The 16,191-nt window shown below is 38.2% G+C and overlaps 1 protein-coding gene across 3 annotated transcripts in view; it reads left to right on the top strand.

Moving 5' to 3' along the window:
- PRKG1 (protein kinase cGMP-dependent 1) overlaps positions 1–16,191 on the top strand; it is a 1,472,222-nt gene that overhangs the window by 496,619 nt on the left and 959,412 nt on the right. The gene's annotated exons all lie outside the window — the stretch shown is intronic.

Here is a 16,191-nt window from a genome sequence, read left to right as displayed (position 1 = left end):
ACTAGAGTGGAGGGCTTTTGAATGTGGCAGACATATTCACTAATGCACTGACTATTTTAGGGAACAATAATGGATTATCTGGGGGACTGAGAAGTAGAAGCCCAGCTTCAAGATAAGCTCACACCAGAGTAACAATCCAAGGGAAAAATTTCATGTGTACTTAATGGGAAAGTACCTTTTTGGGTCACAGAAACATTATACACAGAACAGGAGCTCCTTTTGATTGTTTTGGGGGAGAAACATTTTTTCAGTACTAAAATATGTCTTTTCAGTATTCAAATATGTCTTATACAAGCATTTCTTCTAAAGAAGGAGTATTTTTTATTCTATCAGGAAACCACGGCAACTTAGTTAGACAAATTCTATTTTTTCACATCATTTTACAATTTGACCCAGTTGGAAAAGTAGAGTGTTGTGATTTTTATCACAGTGTTCTCACATTTCTGTCCTTTAAACTCATTCACATAATTTGATTCTTCAAGTTTCCTGAGAAATAATGTCCTTCAGTTTACACTGAAATAGTCACAGGTACATACAGGTGTGTTGTACAGGTGACAGTCACTGATCCTAAGGAAGTGAAAGGAGAGAGGAAGGGAAAGCAGTAAACCCTGAGGAATCTTATCTAAAAGAATAGAGGGACCAACCAGTGAAACAAAACAAGATTTTAGTGGTAACCATGGCAACCTGCAGGGGTAAGGAAGAACATGGAGCTTTCTGGTCATTATTATTATTGCATTTCAACATTTATTGACTGATTTCCTTGCATGGGATTGGGGTAATCAATTTTTTCTTAAAAGGAGCAGATAAATGGAGATCAGTTTTTCCTAAAGAAAAAACAGCACATTCTAAGGGTTTTTAATGAAGTTGAGAATGTCAGATAACAGAGGAATGCTAACTTCTCTCTTTTGTGCAGAGAATAAGATTTTTAAACTTAGAGACTATATCCTATAAGGGACCATGCAGTGACATTTATACCAGAGGCATCTGATAGGTAAAAAGATATATGATAAATTCTGTGATGTGGGAAGAAAAGACGCCAAAGGTTAGAGTCAAGATTCATTGGGTTCTTGTTCGGAGAGAGAACCAATAATACTTATTTTGAGGTCAACCATAGTCTTAGGGAGCCCCTGGGGCTCTGGTTCTGCCACTTTCTGCTATATTGATAGTGATTCCTAACCTCTCTGAATCTGAGTTTTCCTCATCTGTAAAGTCACACAGTTTGGGTATTGAATTAAATGTCCTTTGAGTATAGTAACAAATCATTAGCTGCTATTATTCGATTTGCGAATTCCTATTGAGAGTTTGTGTACTGTGTGCTGGCACTCTTGAATGGAGGAAATGAAAAGGCTAGTTCAGTTCACCTACCTACCAGGGCTCTGAGGACTTGAGACGTTCTCATGAAGGAAAGGGGGCTTCTCAGGTGGCGCAGTGGTAAAGGATCTGCTTGCCAATGCAGGAGGCGCAAGAGGTACAGATTCAATCCCAGGGTTGGGAAGATCCCCTGGAGTAGGAAATGGCAACCTGCTCCACTATTCTTGCCTGGAAAATTCCATAGACAGAGGAGTCTGCTGGGCCCTAGTTCATGGGTCGCAAAGAGTCGGACAGGACTGAGTGTGCATGCACACACATAAAGGAAAAAGTTAAGAACTGGATGACTGAGCATACGTCTTTGTTTGCCTTATCAGCCGGGGTTGTGTCTAATGTCTTGGTGTGATGATTGTTGCTGCTGCTGCTGCTAAGTCGCTTCAGTCGTGTCCGACTCTGTGTGACCCCATAGACGGCAGCCCACCAGGTTCCCCCGTCCCTGGGATTCTCAAGGCAAGAACACTGGAGTGGGTTGCCATTTCCTTCTCCAATGCATGAAAGTGAAAAGTGAAAGTGAAGTCGCTCACTCGTGTCCGACTCTTAGCAACCCCACAGACTGCAGCCTACCAGGCTCCTCCATCCATGGGATTTTCCAGGCAAGAGTACTGGAGTGGGTTGCCATTGCCTTCTCTGGGTGGGATGATTAAGAGCACTTAGTTTCACGTGCAAAAATGTTCTGGTTTGCATCAGAGATCATTTGGTCCCTGTCATTAGAAAAGGGTTGCAGTGTGAGGCCCCTCTTCAGTGTGAGGGAGGCACTGTGGGATACCACAGCTGGGCTGAATCCTGGGCATTAGCCCCATGGGTAGCACAGAAGGGGAGAAAAGCTGTGCCAGTGTTGATATCCACATGCTTTGATGAACCAGCGAAGCCCAAGCATAGTCAACTCCAACTTCAGTAACCCTGACAGCATAAGTTGCAGTTTTGTTCCCTGTTTCTAGTCCCCTGTTTCTGTCTTTTTTCATCTCTAATCTAGTCAGTTTCCAAGCATCTTCCTGAGATTTGGCTGCTGAAATTCCCCTGCCTTTCAAGTTTTTTTTTTTTTTTTAATCCATTGTAACCTGGCCTTTCAGAGGGTCACATATGTGCCTGCTGCTGCCACCTCGTGGCCATATCATAATGGCATGGTTGCCTTTATCTTTGATCCCAACTCTGGGCTAGGCTAGAATTTACTTCAAGGAATTATTCAGGCACTGCTTCTGGTTTGATGGAAAATGATTGGAAAGTAAAGATGTTTTACAAAGTACACAAATACTTAATCTCTACTGGAATAGTTTTGCTTTTTTGTTTTCTTGAAAAAGGGTTTTAGAAACTAGCTATAAAAGCATTAATATGCCACTTCAACATACAAGCTAAACAATGTTGACTGGAAGGGTACATTAATCAAGAAGAAAGAATAACTATCCACGCCCTTTTTCAAGCAGAGTTAAAGTTCTCTCATCAAATGCAGTGTCTTGGTCTTGCTTCTCGCCAGGTGAAGAATAGATTCTCCAAAGTGACACTGGTCTGACTGGCTAAGAAATTATTCTGTATGCCTGGCATGTATGTCCCTCCAGGCTGTGCTGTAGTAATTATGGAATCTCTATCTTGTACTAATAAAGAATTTCTAATTGAGAATGCAAATTTTGTGCTTCTCTCTATTTTTTTTTAAAGTCTACCATCTTTCTACTAGTGTTGAACAAGAGATATTTGCTTTCTTCATAACTCTGTCTTCCTTATTCTGGCCTTTTCCACAAATAGGCATCTATCTCCTTTTCCCTATTTCTGGTTCATCCTGATGACTTTTATCGCCAGATATCTTCCCACAAAACCTTCTGTTCACCATGAAGATTCCTAGTGGTTCTTATCTACCCAAGTAATTCTAGTGGACTGAATTTGTTCTTTAATTTTTGAGAAAATGTTCCTCTTAACTGGCTCAGTATATTGATATACAGAATACCAATAACAATGAGTAATGTAAGTAAAGCCACATCTATGCCATAGCAATTGAGCAGTAATAAGCTCCCCGTTATTCCAACTCTCCTGACGATTCTTCTGGAAAGCTGAGAAGAATATTTTAGGACATAGTTCACAGAAGCCATTGGGATATTTAATATTCTGTAATTATTTTTGACTTACAATATGCTGTTCAAAAGCAGGTTCTAGAAATAAACCTACAGTGGTTTCACTCAGGGTAAAAATAGGGAATAAACTGAACTACGGTCATCATATTAAATTATACTACCGTATTATGTTTGCTGCATTTGGATCTGTGTCATCTTAGAGATTTCTGTGCTGCATTTGTCTTGAGTCTGTGCTTTCCAAAAATATTACCAAGACTCTTCTTCTTTTGGTACCATTATGGTACCTTATTTGAAATATCAAATTGCAGATATTTGAGACCATAGCGTTTTATTGTTGGAAATAGCCTTAGATAAAACATAGCCAGCCTTCTCTTTCTTTTAGCATTGAAGAGCTGGAAGCCCAGAGGAACAAAGTATTTGCCACAGGTCGCATAAGTAGATCTAAACCATCCTCTTTTGACCATTCTGGTGTCATTCATTTTATTTATAAATGCATACATATAATGTAAATATTCATGTTATACTTTCCTACACATATTTTATAATTTTATCTTGTTTTATGAATTATAGATCTTTTGAACATGGTATTTTTCTATTACTTTCCCAAGAAAAAATAAAAGAAACATTTTTCGAGGATTTCTTAGCTTTTAAAAATGTATAGGCCACTGCAGAATCTTAATCCTATGTTAAAATGATTTTAGCTAATGCCTAAAAATAACCGTCCTCTGTCAAGACTGCTTTGGAGGGCAGCAGTCATTAGATCCATGAGGTTATGTTTACAACATATTGCTATATGGGCACTGTTTTTCATCTTTCACAAGCCTTTAAATAAGAATAACTGTGGAACCCTTTAAACAGGCCCTAATATGATCCTGTTGCCATTAATCAGTGATGAAAGGCTCATATATTTCTCCAAATACGTCTATTTTAATGCGTTCAGATTTCAAGGGTGCTTTAAAATGACATTCTATTGCCGTTTTGTTTTTATACATTAGACTAGTCTCAGTAGCAAAATGGATGTGTCTAGCAAAGTCAAGGATTAATTCCCTCTCAGAATACCCCAGCGAGATTTTTCCCTGCTGTTTTGTTCCATGACAATTCAAACAAGATTATTGTAAGGAAGGTGGATATGAATTTTTAAGATGATTTTCCTTGTTGACTCTTTACTATTCTAGTTGTAGTTTTACTTTTTTGAGCAAAATACATTCCTTCTTTCTGTTTCTCCCTTTCCTTCCTCCCTTCCTTCCTTCCATAGTTCATCAGATATTCATCTTGACATCAATTGTACATCGGGTCTTTTGTTGCATGTTGCAGAGCTTGTGATTTAGGACAGATTATATTGTAATATGATTTTCTTATATTTCTAACTTCAGAACTGTATATCAAATTCATGACCATATTGTGAAAGGTCATGTATTATTTCACTTTGATCTTTATGATCATCTCTTCAGGAATATTCTGAAATCCACCGTATTAGAAGTATTTAATTGTTACTTTTGTAGAGTGTGCTTATTGAAATTGTTGCAGTTGTAAAGAAAACTTGGGCACAGCTCTGTGATCTGTGTTGTTTCTTCCATTGTAACCACCATTGTCCATTGAAAAACATAGCTCTGTTATCCCACATCTTTTCATTTGTCCAAATGAGATTACTGTCATCTTATAATTAATCCATCGGAGATGGAGGGAGAGGTTTTCTTTAGTTGTGTTTAGTTGATGAGAACACTCCAGCAACAATATTCTCATTCACTAACTAGAAGGCTGATTTAATAGAGGCGTTGCTGCCTCCACCCCTTTCGGAAGCCACAGCAGGCAGGCCTGGCTTAGGGTTCATTAGAGTCTGGTTGGATGACAGCAGGCTGGGAAGCAGCTGTAAATGATCAGAACCAGGCCTTGGCTAGCTTCAACTTCTGCCAAGCCCAGCATGGCTCTAAATACTTTCTAGATTCCAAAGAAAATATGCCAGCCTTATGCCTGCTGATCATGGGACATAGATGGAATATATGTTTCTGGCTTTGAGGTTTCAGAGGAAATGCTTATCATTGGTGCAAACACTCTTTGTCTTGATGCCATATGTGAGCAGAAAAATGATACTTTAGCTGTATGTGTTTCCTCACGGTGATTAAATAGGTCATTCTCAAATTTTCTTTAAGCTTTCAGGCTAAATCTGAATTTTAAATGTAATGAAGAAGGGGACCTTAGGGCACACCTTGTATAGGCCCCTTGTTTTATAGAAAATTCTGAGGACTCAGATCCACACTGGGTTAGAGGTGGATGTTTAGCCAAGTACTGCTCCAGGCACCAGGGCATAAAAATGAATGAGTCGTTTCTGTTTGCAGTGGTGCAGTGTTTGGCCCATCTCATTTATTTAATTAATAGATAAAGGGGCATTTTTCTAGATTCCACATATATGCATTAAAATATGGCATTTGTTTCTCCCTTTCTGACTTCACTCTGTATGATAGTCTCTAGTCTATGGGGTCGCACAGAGTCGGACACAACTGAAGCGACTTAGCAGCAGCAGCAGCAACAGCAGATCCATCCATGTCTCTATAAATTACAATTTCATTCCATTTTAAAACTGTGTAATTTTACTTTGTATTTATGGGAGATTAGCATTGACACATATATACTACTGATAACTATGTATACAAGAGATAACTGATGAGAGCATACCATGTAGCACGGGAACTCTACTTAAGGCACTATGGTGATCTGAATGGGAAGGAAGTCCGAAACGGAGGGTATATATGTATATGTATGGCTGATTCATTTTGCTGCACAGTAGAAACTTTCACAACATTGTAAAACAACTTTACTTCAATAAAAATTAGTTTCAAAAGATGAAGGAGCTTTATAAACTATAGTGATAGATAATATAAATTGATGAACAGAGAGTGCTATGCTTAAAGTGAGTAGGTACTGAATAGTGTACAAAGTACTGTATATATTAATAATTAGCTTAAAATTGTAGAATTCTAATTGCCAGCTGACAAAGTAGGTATGGAATACTTTAAATTCAGTTCCATTTCTAATAGACAAAATATATAAAAAGTTTTCATATGCATGTTTATCATCCATATTATCTTCTGTTATTGTGGAGATTTGTTTTCTTTTCATATATTTTCATTGTGTACAGACATAAAGATACAGTTAATTTGTCCATATATGAACTTACGGAAAATGGGCTGGGAGTAAAGAGGGCAGGCAGGTAATCCTTTTACTCAATGTATCTCTTTTTACTTTTTCTGTTCTTGCCTTTCATTTCTCCCTGTCTTTCTTCATCTTAAATATTTTTTCTGTTTGTTTTGTGATTGTTTTTTTTTTAAATCCCATAGAATATATGCTTCTATGTTCCTGTTTTCCTACTTTGCCATATCCTGTGGATTTCAGAATACTGTTGTTCATTTATTTCCCTATAGCTGTTATCTCTGAGAATAAATTAATTTGAGGATCTATAACTGTTTTCATTAGACATCTAGTTCCAATATGAAAATAAACAGCAAGAGAGAAGAGAGACTGAGAAAGAAAGAAAACCCCACAGCTAAATAGTGCCATTTATGCAAAAGCTAACACTGTGTTTTCCTTGGAGAATGTTGGTGCCGTGGAGACCTGGCCAAGAGCCCTCAACAGACTCATTAAGTTCCAAAGTGAGTTACTCACCTTGATCAGCAGAGATGAAAAGAAGAACCATTTAGTAAAACATTAACATTTATCTGTACCAGATTCTATAGACTGACACCTTTAGAGCCATGGGTATTTTTATACATAGAGTACCATGATTTGTGCCACATACTCCTATGACTTGGCCCAGAGCTGATTGATGGAGGATTAATCTGTGATGCAAAAGCCACCAGCTAAAAGCTGATGTGTGGTCCAAAAGGCATTGTTCCAAGAGCTCTACCCAGTAGCTGAACCTTTTTCTGAGTGCTGACTACAGCCTTGATCATGAAAGCATGATTCCGTGTACCAGCAAGACCAGTATCACCTTGCAGAATCTTCAGTCCCACCCCAGACTTTCCAAATCAAAAATGTTCATTTTACTAAGATTCTAAGTTGATGCACATTATATTTTGAGAAACACTGTACTATAAAACTCAATGAGACCTCAATTTTTGTGCAGCTTGGATGTGGGGTATTGAAACGTCACAAACACCAGGTGGGAAAGAATGACAGAGACATAAAAAGGAAAATAAAGAAAGCATGAGCCAGTGAACGTCATGAGTTAATGGAATCCATGGAGTAGAACAAATACAAATAAAGTCCCATTAACTGATGGAGAGAGCACAGTAAAAGCGGAGACAGAGCTAAGCTAGGGGCACACACACCGAAGGAGAGGCAGTGAACAACTTGCTTGAGAGGATGGCTTCTAAAATTGATTCTGAGTTGGAGAGCTGCTTTCTGAGTGCTGAAACTCCTATTGCATTCTGAAGAGCTCTCTGTTCTCCATACGTCCTATTGTGCAACCGCTAAAGCAGTGCCCTTGTTTCTTACATTCCTGAAAACTTGCAGCAAATTCTTATTAATACTTTGAGACTCTTCATTTTTTGAGGTAACTTAGGAATACCTTTGACCTTGGCAAGCTTGAAAGATTCTCGAAAGTACATCATTCATAAGACTTTTAGTTCTTTAACTTATTCCCAGGTCAGATTCTTATTTTTCTGTAAAAATTAAGTTTTGTGGAAAGCTGAACTTTAATGAAGCAGAAATAGATATTTTTCTGGAACTCTCTTGCTTTCTCCATGATCCAGCGGATGTTGGCAATTTGATCTCTGGTTCCTCTGCCTTTTCTAAAACCTGCTTGAACATCTGGAAGTTCACGGTTCACATACTGCTGAAGCCTTGCTTGGAGAATTTTGAGCATGACTTTACTAGTGTGTGAGATGAGCTCAATTGTGCGGTAGTTTGAGCATTCTTTGGCATTCCCTTTCTTTGGGATTGGAATGAAGACTGATGTTTTCTAGTCCTGTGGCCACTGCTGAGTTTTCCAAATTTTCTGGCATATTGAGTGCAGCACTTTCACAGCATCATTTCTCAGGATTTGAAATAGCTCAATTGGAATTCCATCACCTCCACTATCTTTGTTCGTAGTGATGCTCTCTAAGGCCCACTTGACTTCACATTCCAAGATGTCTGGCTCCAGGTGAGTGATCATGCCATCGTGATTATCTTTGTCGTGAAGATCTTTTCTGTACAGTTTTTCTGTGTATTCTTGCCACCTCTTCTTAATATCTTCTGCTTCTGTTAAGTCCATACCATTTCTGTCCTTTATCAAGCCCATCTTTGCATGAAATGTTCCCGTGATATCTCTAATTTTCTTGAAAAGATCTCTTATTTTTCCTATTCTGTTGTGATCCACAACCTTTGACTGTGTGGATCACAATAAACTGTGGAACATTCTGAAAGAGATGGGAATACCAGACCACCTGACCTGTCTGTTGAGAAACCTGTGTGCAGGTCAGGAAGCAACAGTTAGAACTGGACATGGAACAACAGACTGGTTCCAAATAGAAAAAGGAATATGTCAAGGTTGTATATTGTCACCCTGCTTATTTAACTTATATGCAGAGTACATCATGAGAAACGCTGGGCTGGAAGAAGCACAAGCTGGAATCAAGATTGCTGGGAGAAATATCAATAACCTCAGACATGCAGATGACACCATCCTTATGGCAGAAAGTGAAGAGGAACCCAAAAGCCTCTTGATGAAAGTGAAAGAGGAGGGTGAAAAGGTTGGCTTGAAGCTCAACATTCAGAAAATAAAGATCATGGCATCTGGTCCCATCACTTCATGGGAAATAGATGGGGAAACAGTGTCAGACGTTATTTTTGGGGGCTCCAAAATCACTGCAGATGCTGATTGCAGCCATGAAATTAAAAGACACTTACTCCTTGGAAGGAAAGTTATGACCAACCTAGATAGCATATTAAAAAGCAGAGACATTACTTTGCCAACCAAGGTCCGTCTAGTCAAGGCTGTGGTTTTTCCAATGGTCATGTATGGATGTGAGAGTTGGACTGTGAAGAAAGCTGATTGCCAAAGAATTGATGCTTTTGAACTGTGGTGTTGGAGAAGACTCTTGAGAGTCCCTTGGACTGCAAGGAGATCCAACCAGTCCATTCTAAAGGAGATCAATCTTGGGTGTTCATTGGAAGGACTGATGCTAAAGCTGAAACTGCAATACTTTGGTCACCTCATGGTTGACTCACTGGAAAAGACTCTGATGCTGGGAAAGGTTGAGGGCGGGAGGAGATGGAGACCACAGAGAATGAGATGGCTGGATGGCATCACCGACTCTGTGGACATGAGTTTGAGTGAACTCCGGGAGTTGGTGATGGACAGGGAGGCCTGGCGTGCTGTGATTCATGGGGTCGCAGAGAGTCGGACAGGACTGAGCGACTGAACTGAACTGAACTTTAATACCACTTATGGTTTAACCTATTCCTGGTGAAGCTATGAAAAAAGAGGTGTAGGGACTTCCAGAATGGTGGTCTGAGGAACCTGGCAAATCCTTTCCCTACAAATAAAAACAAAAAAACTCCAGAAAAACTTCCCCCAAGTTGACAAAGTAGCCATTTCAGGAGCCTGGAAATTGGTCAAAGGCACACAGTAATTTGATAAGCTTTTATCGAAGAAAGTTGCTGAACCCTGGGTAAGAACAGTAGCAGTCTACGGCATTTTTGCCCAGGGTTGTTCTCATCACTCCCAGGTACATATTTTATGTACAAGTATACCTGAAGATATCATATATAAAATATACATATATTTTATAATTATGTTTTATATCTTTTCAATCATTTACGAGGTAGAAGAGGAAAAATTAATAGTCTTTTGTATTTTCCTACAAGTTTATCTTTTCTAATGTCTTCATTTCCTCATGTATGCTACATTCTAGTCATCACCTCCTGTAACGTGAAGGACTTCTGTTAGTCTGTAAGGTATGTCTGCTATTAACAGATTCTTTTATTTTGTATCTGAGAGTATCTTTATTTCAGCTATATTTTTAGGCATATTTTTGCTGGATACAGGATTCCCATTTAATAGTTTTGTGTTTTCTTTTTTGTTTGTCTGTTTTTGGCACTTTTCTTTGCATCTCAGTGCCTTCTAGCCTCCATTATTTATAAACAGAAGTATGCTGTTGATCTTGTTTTTAGTTATCAGTGCATGATGAATTGTTTTTCTCTTGATGAATTCATTCAGTTATCTCCGTCTTTCAAAATTTTGACTCTGTGGCTAGATATGGAGGTCTTTGTGTTTATTCTACTGGAGTTTTATGAGATTCATGTATCTGTAGATTAAATTTATCGAATTTATGAAGTTTATAACTATTTAGTTCTTCAAATATCTTTTCTACCCGCCTTTTTCTCAGCCCTTCCTAGGATTCCTATTATGTGTATGTTGGAATGTTTGAGGATGTCCTTAATGTCTTTGAGACTGCTCATTTTTTAATGTTCATTTTCCTTTCTGTTCTTCAAGATGGGTAATTTTTATTGGTCTGTCTTCAAGTTTACTGGCTCTTCCTCTGATATCTTGAATTTGCTGTTGAGCTTGTCTGGTGAAGTCTTAATTTCAGTTATTATATTTTTCAGATATGGATTTTCTATTTGTTCTTTTTGATAATTTTTATGTTTTCATCGATATTCTCTATTTGAAAAGTCATTGTTGTCATAGTTATATTTAAATCATTTGAACATGATTTCTTTTAGTTCTATGAAAATATTCAAAATAACTGATGTAGAGCTTTTGTATGCCAAGTTTAATATATGAGGCCCTTACAGACAGTTCACAAGAATTTTTTCCTTCTTAGAATAGATCATACTTTCCTATTTCATTATATGTATCATGATTTTTATTTTATGAAAGCTAGACACTTTATAAAATATATTGCAGCAGCCCTGAATTATAATTTTCCCACTGGAGAGAAAAGAAAATAAGTGAGTATTTCAATTAAAAAAGTAAAGACTTGAATAGACAGACATTTTACCAAGGAAGACAGATGAATGGCCGTGTAGGAATGGCTAATAAGCACATAAAAGAGGCTCGAAATTCTAGTCATTAGGAAAATGCAAATTAAACCATAATAAGAAAGTACTTTATGCCACTGTTATAGCTACAATTAAAGAGTCAAAGAGGAGCCAAGTGTTGGGGACAGCAGGAGAAACTGGAACCCTTATACATTGCTAGCATGAATGAAAACAATACAGCCCTTTGGGAAAGAGTTTGGCAGCTTCATAAAAAGTTAAGTTTATCATATAGTCCAGCAGTTCTGCTCATAAGTATCTACCCAAGAGAAATGAAAACATGTCCATATATAGTGTTGTACACAAATGCTCCTAGAAGCATTACTCAGAGTAGTCACAAACTAGAAACAATTCTATTAACTATCAAAACATCAGTGGAAAAGCAAAATATTGTATAGCCATACAACAAAACACTATTTAACTATAAAAAAGAATGAGCAGCAACACAAATGAACCTCAAAACATTATGCTTTGAGAAAGAAGCCAGATGTGAAGACTCATAATCGTATGATGCTTTTTCTGTGCAGTATCCAGAAAAGACAAACCTAGACATGAAAGCAGATCAGTAGTTGTCTGGAGCTGAGGTTAAGAGCAGGGATGGACTGCAATGGGCATGAGGGATCTCCACTGAGAGAGAGAGGCAAGCTGGCTGTGGTCAGATGCAGATGGCAGGGACAGTGACATTTACAGAGGATAAGAGGTGTATCAGTGATTGTACCTTCCAGATTTTAGTTCACGAAGGTGACTGAATGATGCCATTGAAGGAAGACTTTCTTGGTTACATTTCCCATGAGAAGGGTGTGGCCAAATCATGCCAGTCCAAGTGGAGAAGCATCAGGTTTAGTTATGAGGCAGAAAAGAGCAAAAGAAAGCCCAGGCCAGTGCCTTTATTAAGGCCTCCTTGGGGGGGACAAGGCAGGATGTGGTCAACAGTTTAGGATTGGCTAGTTTGAGGAATTCTGGTAGGCTTTGAGGCAAAGGGGCTATTCCTAATTTGTTATATGATCCTGGGTTGATTTAGAATAGGGGAAGTATTGGCTTGGTGCATGAGTGTTTGATAAAGGAATTAATTAGAGGTATGGGCTCGAGATTGGTTTCTTTACATATGAAAGGCCTGCTTCCAGCCTAGCCCTTTGCTATCTCCAAGAATTGGCTAGTCTAAAAAGGTAGTCTCTTCCGTTGGTGAGGACACAAATGCCAGAACATAAAGAAAATAGAAAATACATGTAATCCACTTGGCTGTGTGATGAATGGATGCCAAAGAAACAAAGATGGATTTAAGAAGACACAGAACAGGGTAGAGGGAATTTTTAAATGGCAATGAGGCAGAAACTTTTTGTCTATTTTTAAAGTATATTTCAATAGCAGTCATTCTCAGATTCTCTTTTCTTAGAATGAGCCAAAACAAATTAAACAGCAGCCCACATGTTTTTAAACAAACTTGGAAAAATATTTGCACAGGTACTGTTTCACTCTTAGAGCACATACTACTAGTATTTACAGCATGCCCTACTGGTAGCTTAGCAGCAAAATTAGATAAAACACTTCTCCCCAGTTGTGAATTTGCCAGAGCTTGAATGCATGTACCAAGAAGGGTGACATCTTGATTATAATGCTATAATCAATAATGGAATGTGCTGCAGTCAAGGTTTGGTAAGACTTCAGATCCTTAATATTAGCCTTTATATACTTATTAAAAGTGTTTTTAACTAAGTAATTTTGGTTGCCCAGAATAATGTGATACTGAAATGTATCAGTCTCCCTCTTATTTGCCTGTTTACCTTACACATGCAAATCATTTTAATAAAATAATTTAAATGCCCATAACTATTTTAAGATTTCAGATGATATCATTGTTTCTAATGCTTTATTTATACTATTGCCTAGAAAATCCCATGGATGGAGGAGCCTGGTAGGCTGCAGTCCGTGGGGTCGCTAAGGGTCGGACACGACTGAGCGACTTCACTTTCAATTTTCACTTTCCACTTTCACACATTGGAGAAGGAAATGGCAACCCACTCCAGTGTTCTTGCCTGGAGAATCCCGGGGATGGGGGAGCCTGGTGGGCTTCCGTCTATGGGGTCACACAGAGTCGGACACGACTGAAGTGACTTAGCAGCAGCAGCAGCAATGCTTTATTTCTGATAAGGATATACATTATCTTTTTGGTATTTTGTAAAACTAAGACATGAGAAAACACAACTTTGGAGATTTAGAAGGGAAAGCTTTGGGAGTTAAATCACAGAATCAAGTTGAGCAGCATAGACCAACAGATGTTTAAACAGATGAATGAAATGTGCCATGTGAATTTCTAATGAATTTCAAAGAATACTGCCTGATACTGAGAAATGCAGCATATTACTCAAGTGTGCCGCTAGAAAATGGTTTCTCAAAGAAGTCTATGGCAGACAGAGCTGAAATACCTAAGGAAGTCTGCTTATAGTTTTACATATATGTGTATTTTTAACACTCTGAGTTGGAGATAATTACTGTCTCTTAAGTTGAGAGCCACATCCAGCAAGCATACAGGTTGGTTTTGTTTTTTAGCCTTCTTTCATTATATCTTCTGGGTCCATCTCTCCTATTTCTGACACCTTTCCTCTCTCCTGTGTCATTTAACTAAGTCTGTTTTATGATACTTTCAAAAGATATACGAATATCTGTGTGATAACATCACTACTCCATCTAGGTTGGGATACATAGAATAACCATCACCTCAGAAAATAGTATGTATAGCTTCTTAGAACAGGCTTTGAGGCATGATTTAAAATGATGAGTATATCTTCCTTATAGTATGGACGTTATCTACAAGTAAAAAATGGCCAAGTGGATCTCAGGACATTATCAGATAAGGAAACATAGCACATGGTAGAGTCTTGATGGTTGTCTTTTTGAAAAGGACCTACAAAGAAAATTAAATGATTGAAGTAACTATGGAGGGGTAAAAGAAAGGAGAATAGATATTATAATTGGGTAACCTGGTTAAAGTTATTAAGAAGGTGGAGAAATGAGACTCCTTTATAGAGATGAAAAGACTGTGAGCTTTGAAATCAGATAGTTTGAAACCTGATTGCCCCCTTTACTAGACTGAGCATTTTCAGTACCTTCTTGAAGCTTTAGGATTCGCCTTTATAAAGAGATTTGTTTGTAATGATTAAAGATTGCAGATGGAAAGACTGATACATGGCTGGCATTCAATATGAGAGTCTGAGAAATAAAACCACTTGAAAGGGGTGATGAATGATGAAAATCACTGCATTTCTCTGCCAGGGATTTGGCTTTTAAATAATGGCTCAGCCTAAAGGATTGACTTTCTCATGATAAAATACCAGCCAAAGTATATGGGGACCCTTTAATGTCCTATTACGAGCATGGATGGTAAACAGTATGTATTCCCTGAGGACATTGTGAAGGCGATCTTGATCCTGGTGACAGTTGTATGGGATACATGCATAAGCATTTTTTAAAGATAAAAATAGCATCTACTATATATTTTGAAATAGAATATTAAGTCATAATGCCTAGCAGGATAACACAGACATCTAATGGGATGAAGGAAACTTTGTCTGTCTGTTGCTTTACCAGTTGGAAGCCTCAGCCATCATTTCTCTCCATCATCACACACATGAGGCAGGTATTAAAACTGTTACTGCATAAGTAAGGAAACTGAATTGGAATTTGGTAGATTTTCCTAGGTTCCACAGATAGTCCCTAACAAAGCTGTAACTCAAACCCTGGCTTTCTGACACCAGCTCCAGAATGTTTTCCCCAGTGCATTCCAGCTGTCATTCTTAGAGCAGGTGGGCCTCTTTAACAAAGCCAGCAAATTTTGCAGCTGGTGCCTGGCTGCTGAAAGGCACAGCCACTGGAGAGTGTGTTTTTGGGTGACTTAACCTCAGGGCAGTGTGCCTTCAAATCCATATCACAGACTACAAGCAACCTTTTAATCTCTCTGCCGTCCAGTCTGGGCTGCTGCCATCAGTCACTGTATCTGCCAGTTCATCGTGCTTACAGCAAAGTCAAAAGACGAAGTGGCAATTGCAAAGGGGCAAACTACACCTCTTAAGAAAATGGCATTTTCTGGCATTGATGAAGGTATCAGCTGCCAGCCAGGAGAGAGTGGAAATTGTTCCAAGTTAGGGATCACTTGGCCAAAACATGCATTTTAGACAAATATTACGGTAGCTATAAATTTCGGTAGTGACTGAAACACCAGCTGAGAAAGTAAGGCAGTTTTTATCCCATAGTTTTTCTGAGACTGAAATTTAGCACTTAAGTGGAAATATCTCCATAGAGAAAAATGCTTAACAGACTTGAGGACAATCAGCTGTTTAAAATGAAAGGTTAACACATATGGTGTTTCCATAACTCTATCTCATTTTTTGGAATTATGTTCAGGTACATTGCATCCATATATGTGAAGTAGAAGTGGAAACCATTTGCAGATTCTAATTTTCTGAAGTTTGCTTATAGGAAAAAAATCCTTTTGGATGGTGAAATGCTGCTTACCTACATGAGTCTAAGGAGGACGTACTGATTGGATGGTTGCGGAACTATTTGTAGCATAATCTCTTACAGTCTTACATTTAATAAGACTGAACTTATGCATAACAAAGCATGCAATCCATTGTAAGATGTTTCACCATGAATTTTGATTACTTTTAATTTGTGTTTAGAGAACATTTTAATTACTGGGTTTTTTTTTAATGCCTTCTCTTTTTTTCCCCCAGTTAGGTATCTGTAT

This window comes from Moschus berezovskii, chromosome 12, assembly GCF_049115385.1.
Source record: "Moschus berezovskii isolate FMDL1 chromosome 12, NW_MosBer_1.0, whole genome shotgun sequence".
Taxonomy (NCBI): domain Eukaryota; kingdom Metazoa; phylum Chordata; class Mammalia; order Artiodactyla; family Moschidae; genus Moschus; species Moschus berezovskii.
The sequence above is the reverse complement of the archived record's forward strand: the minus strand, read 5'-3'. Positions and strand labels throughout refer to the sequence as shown.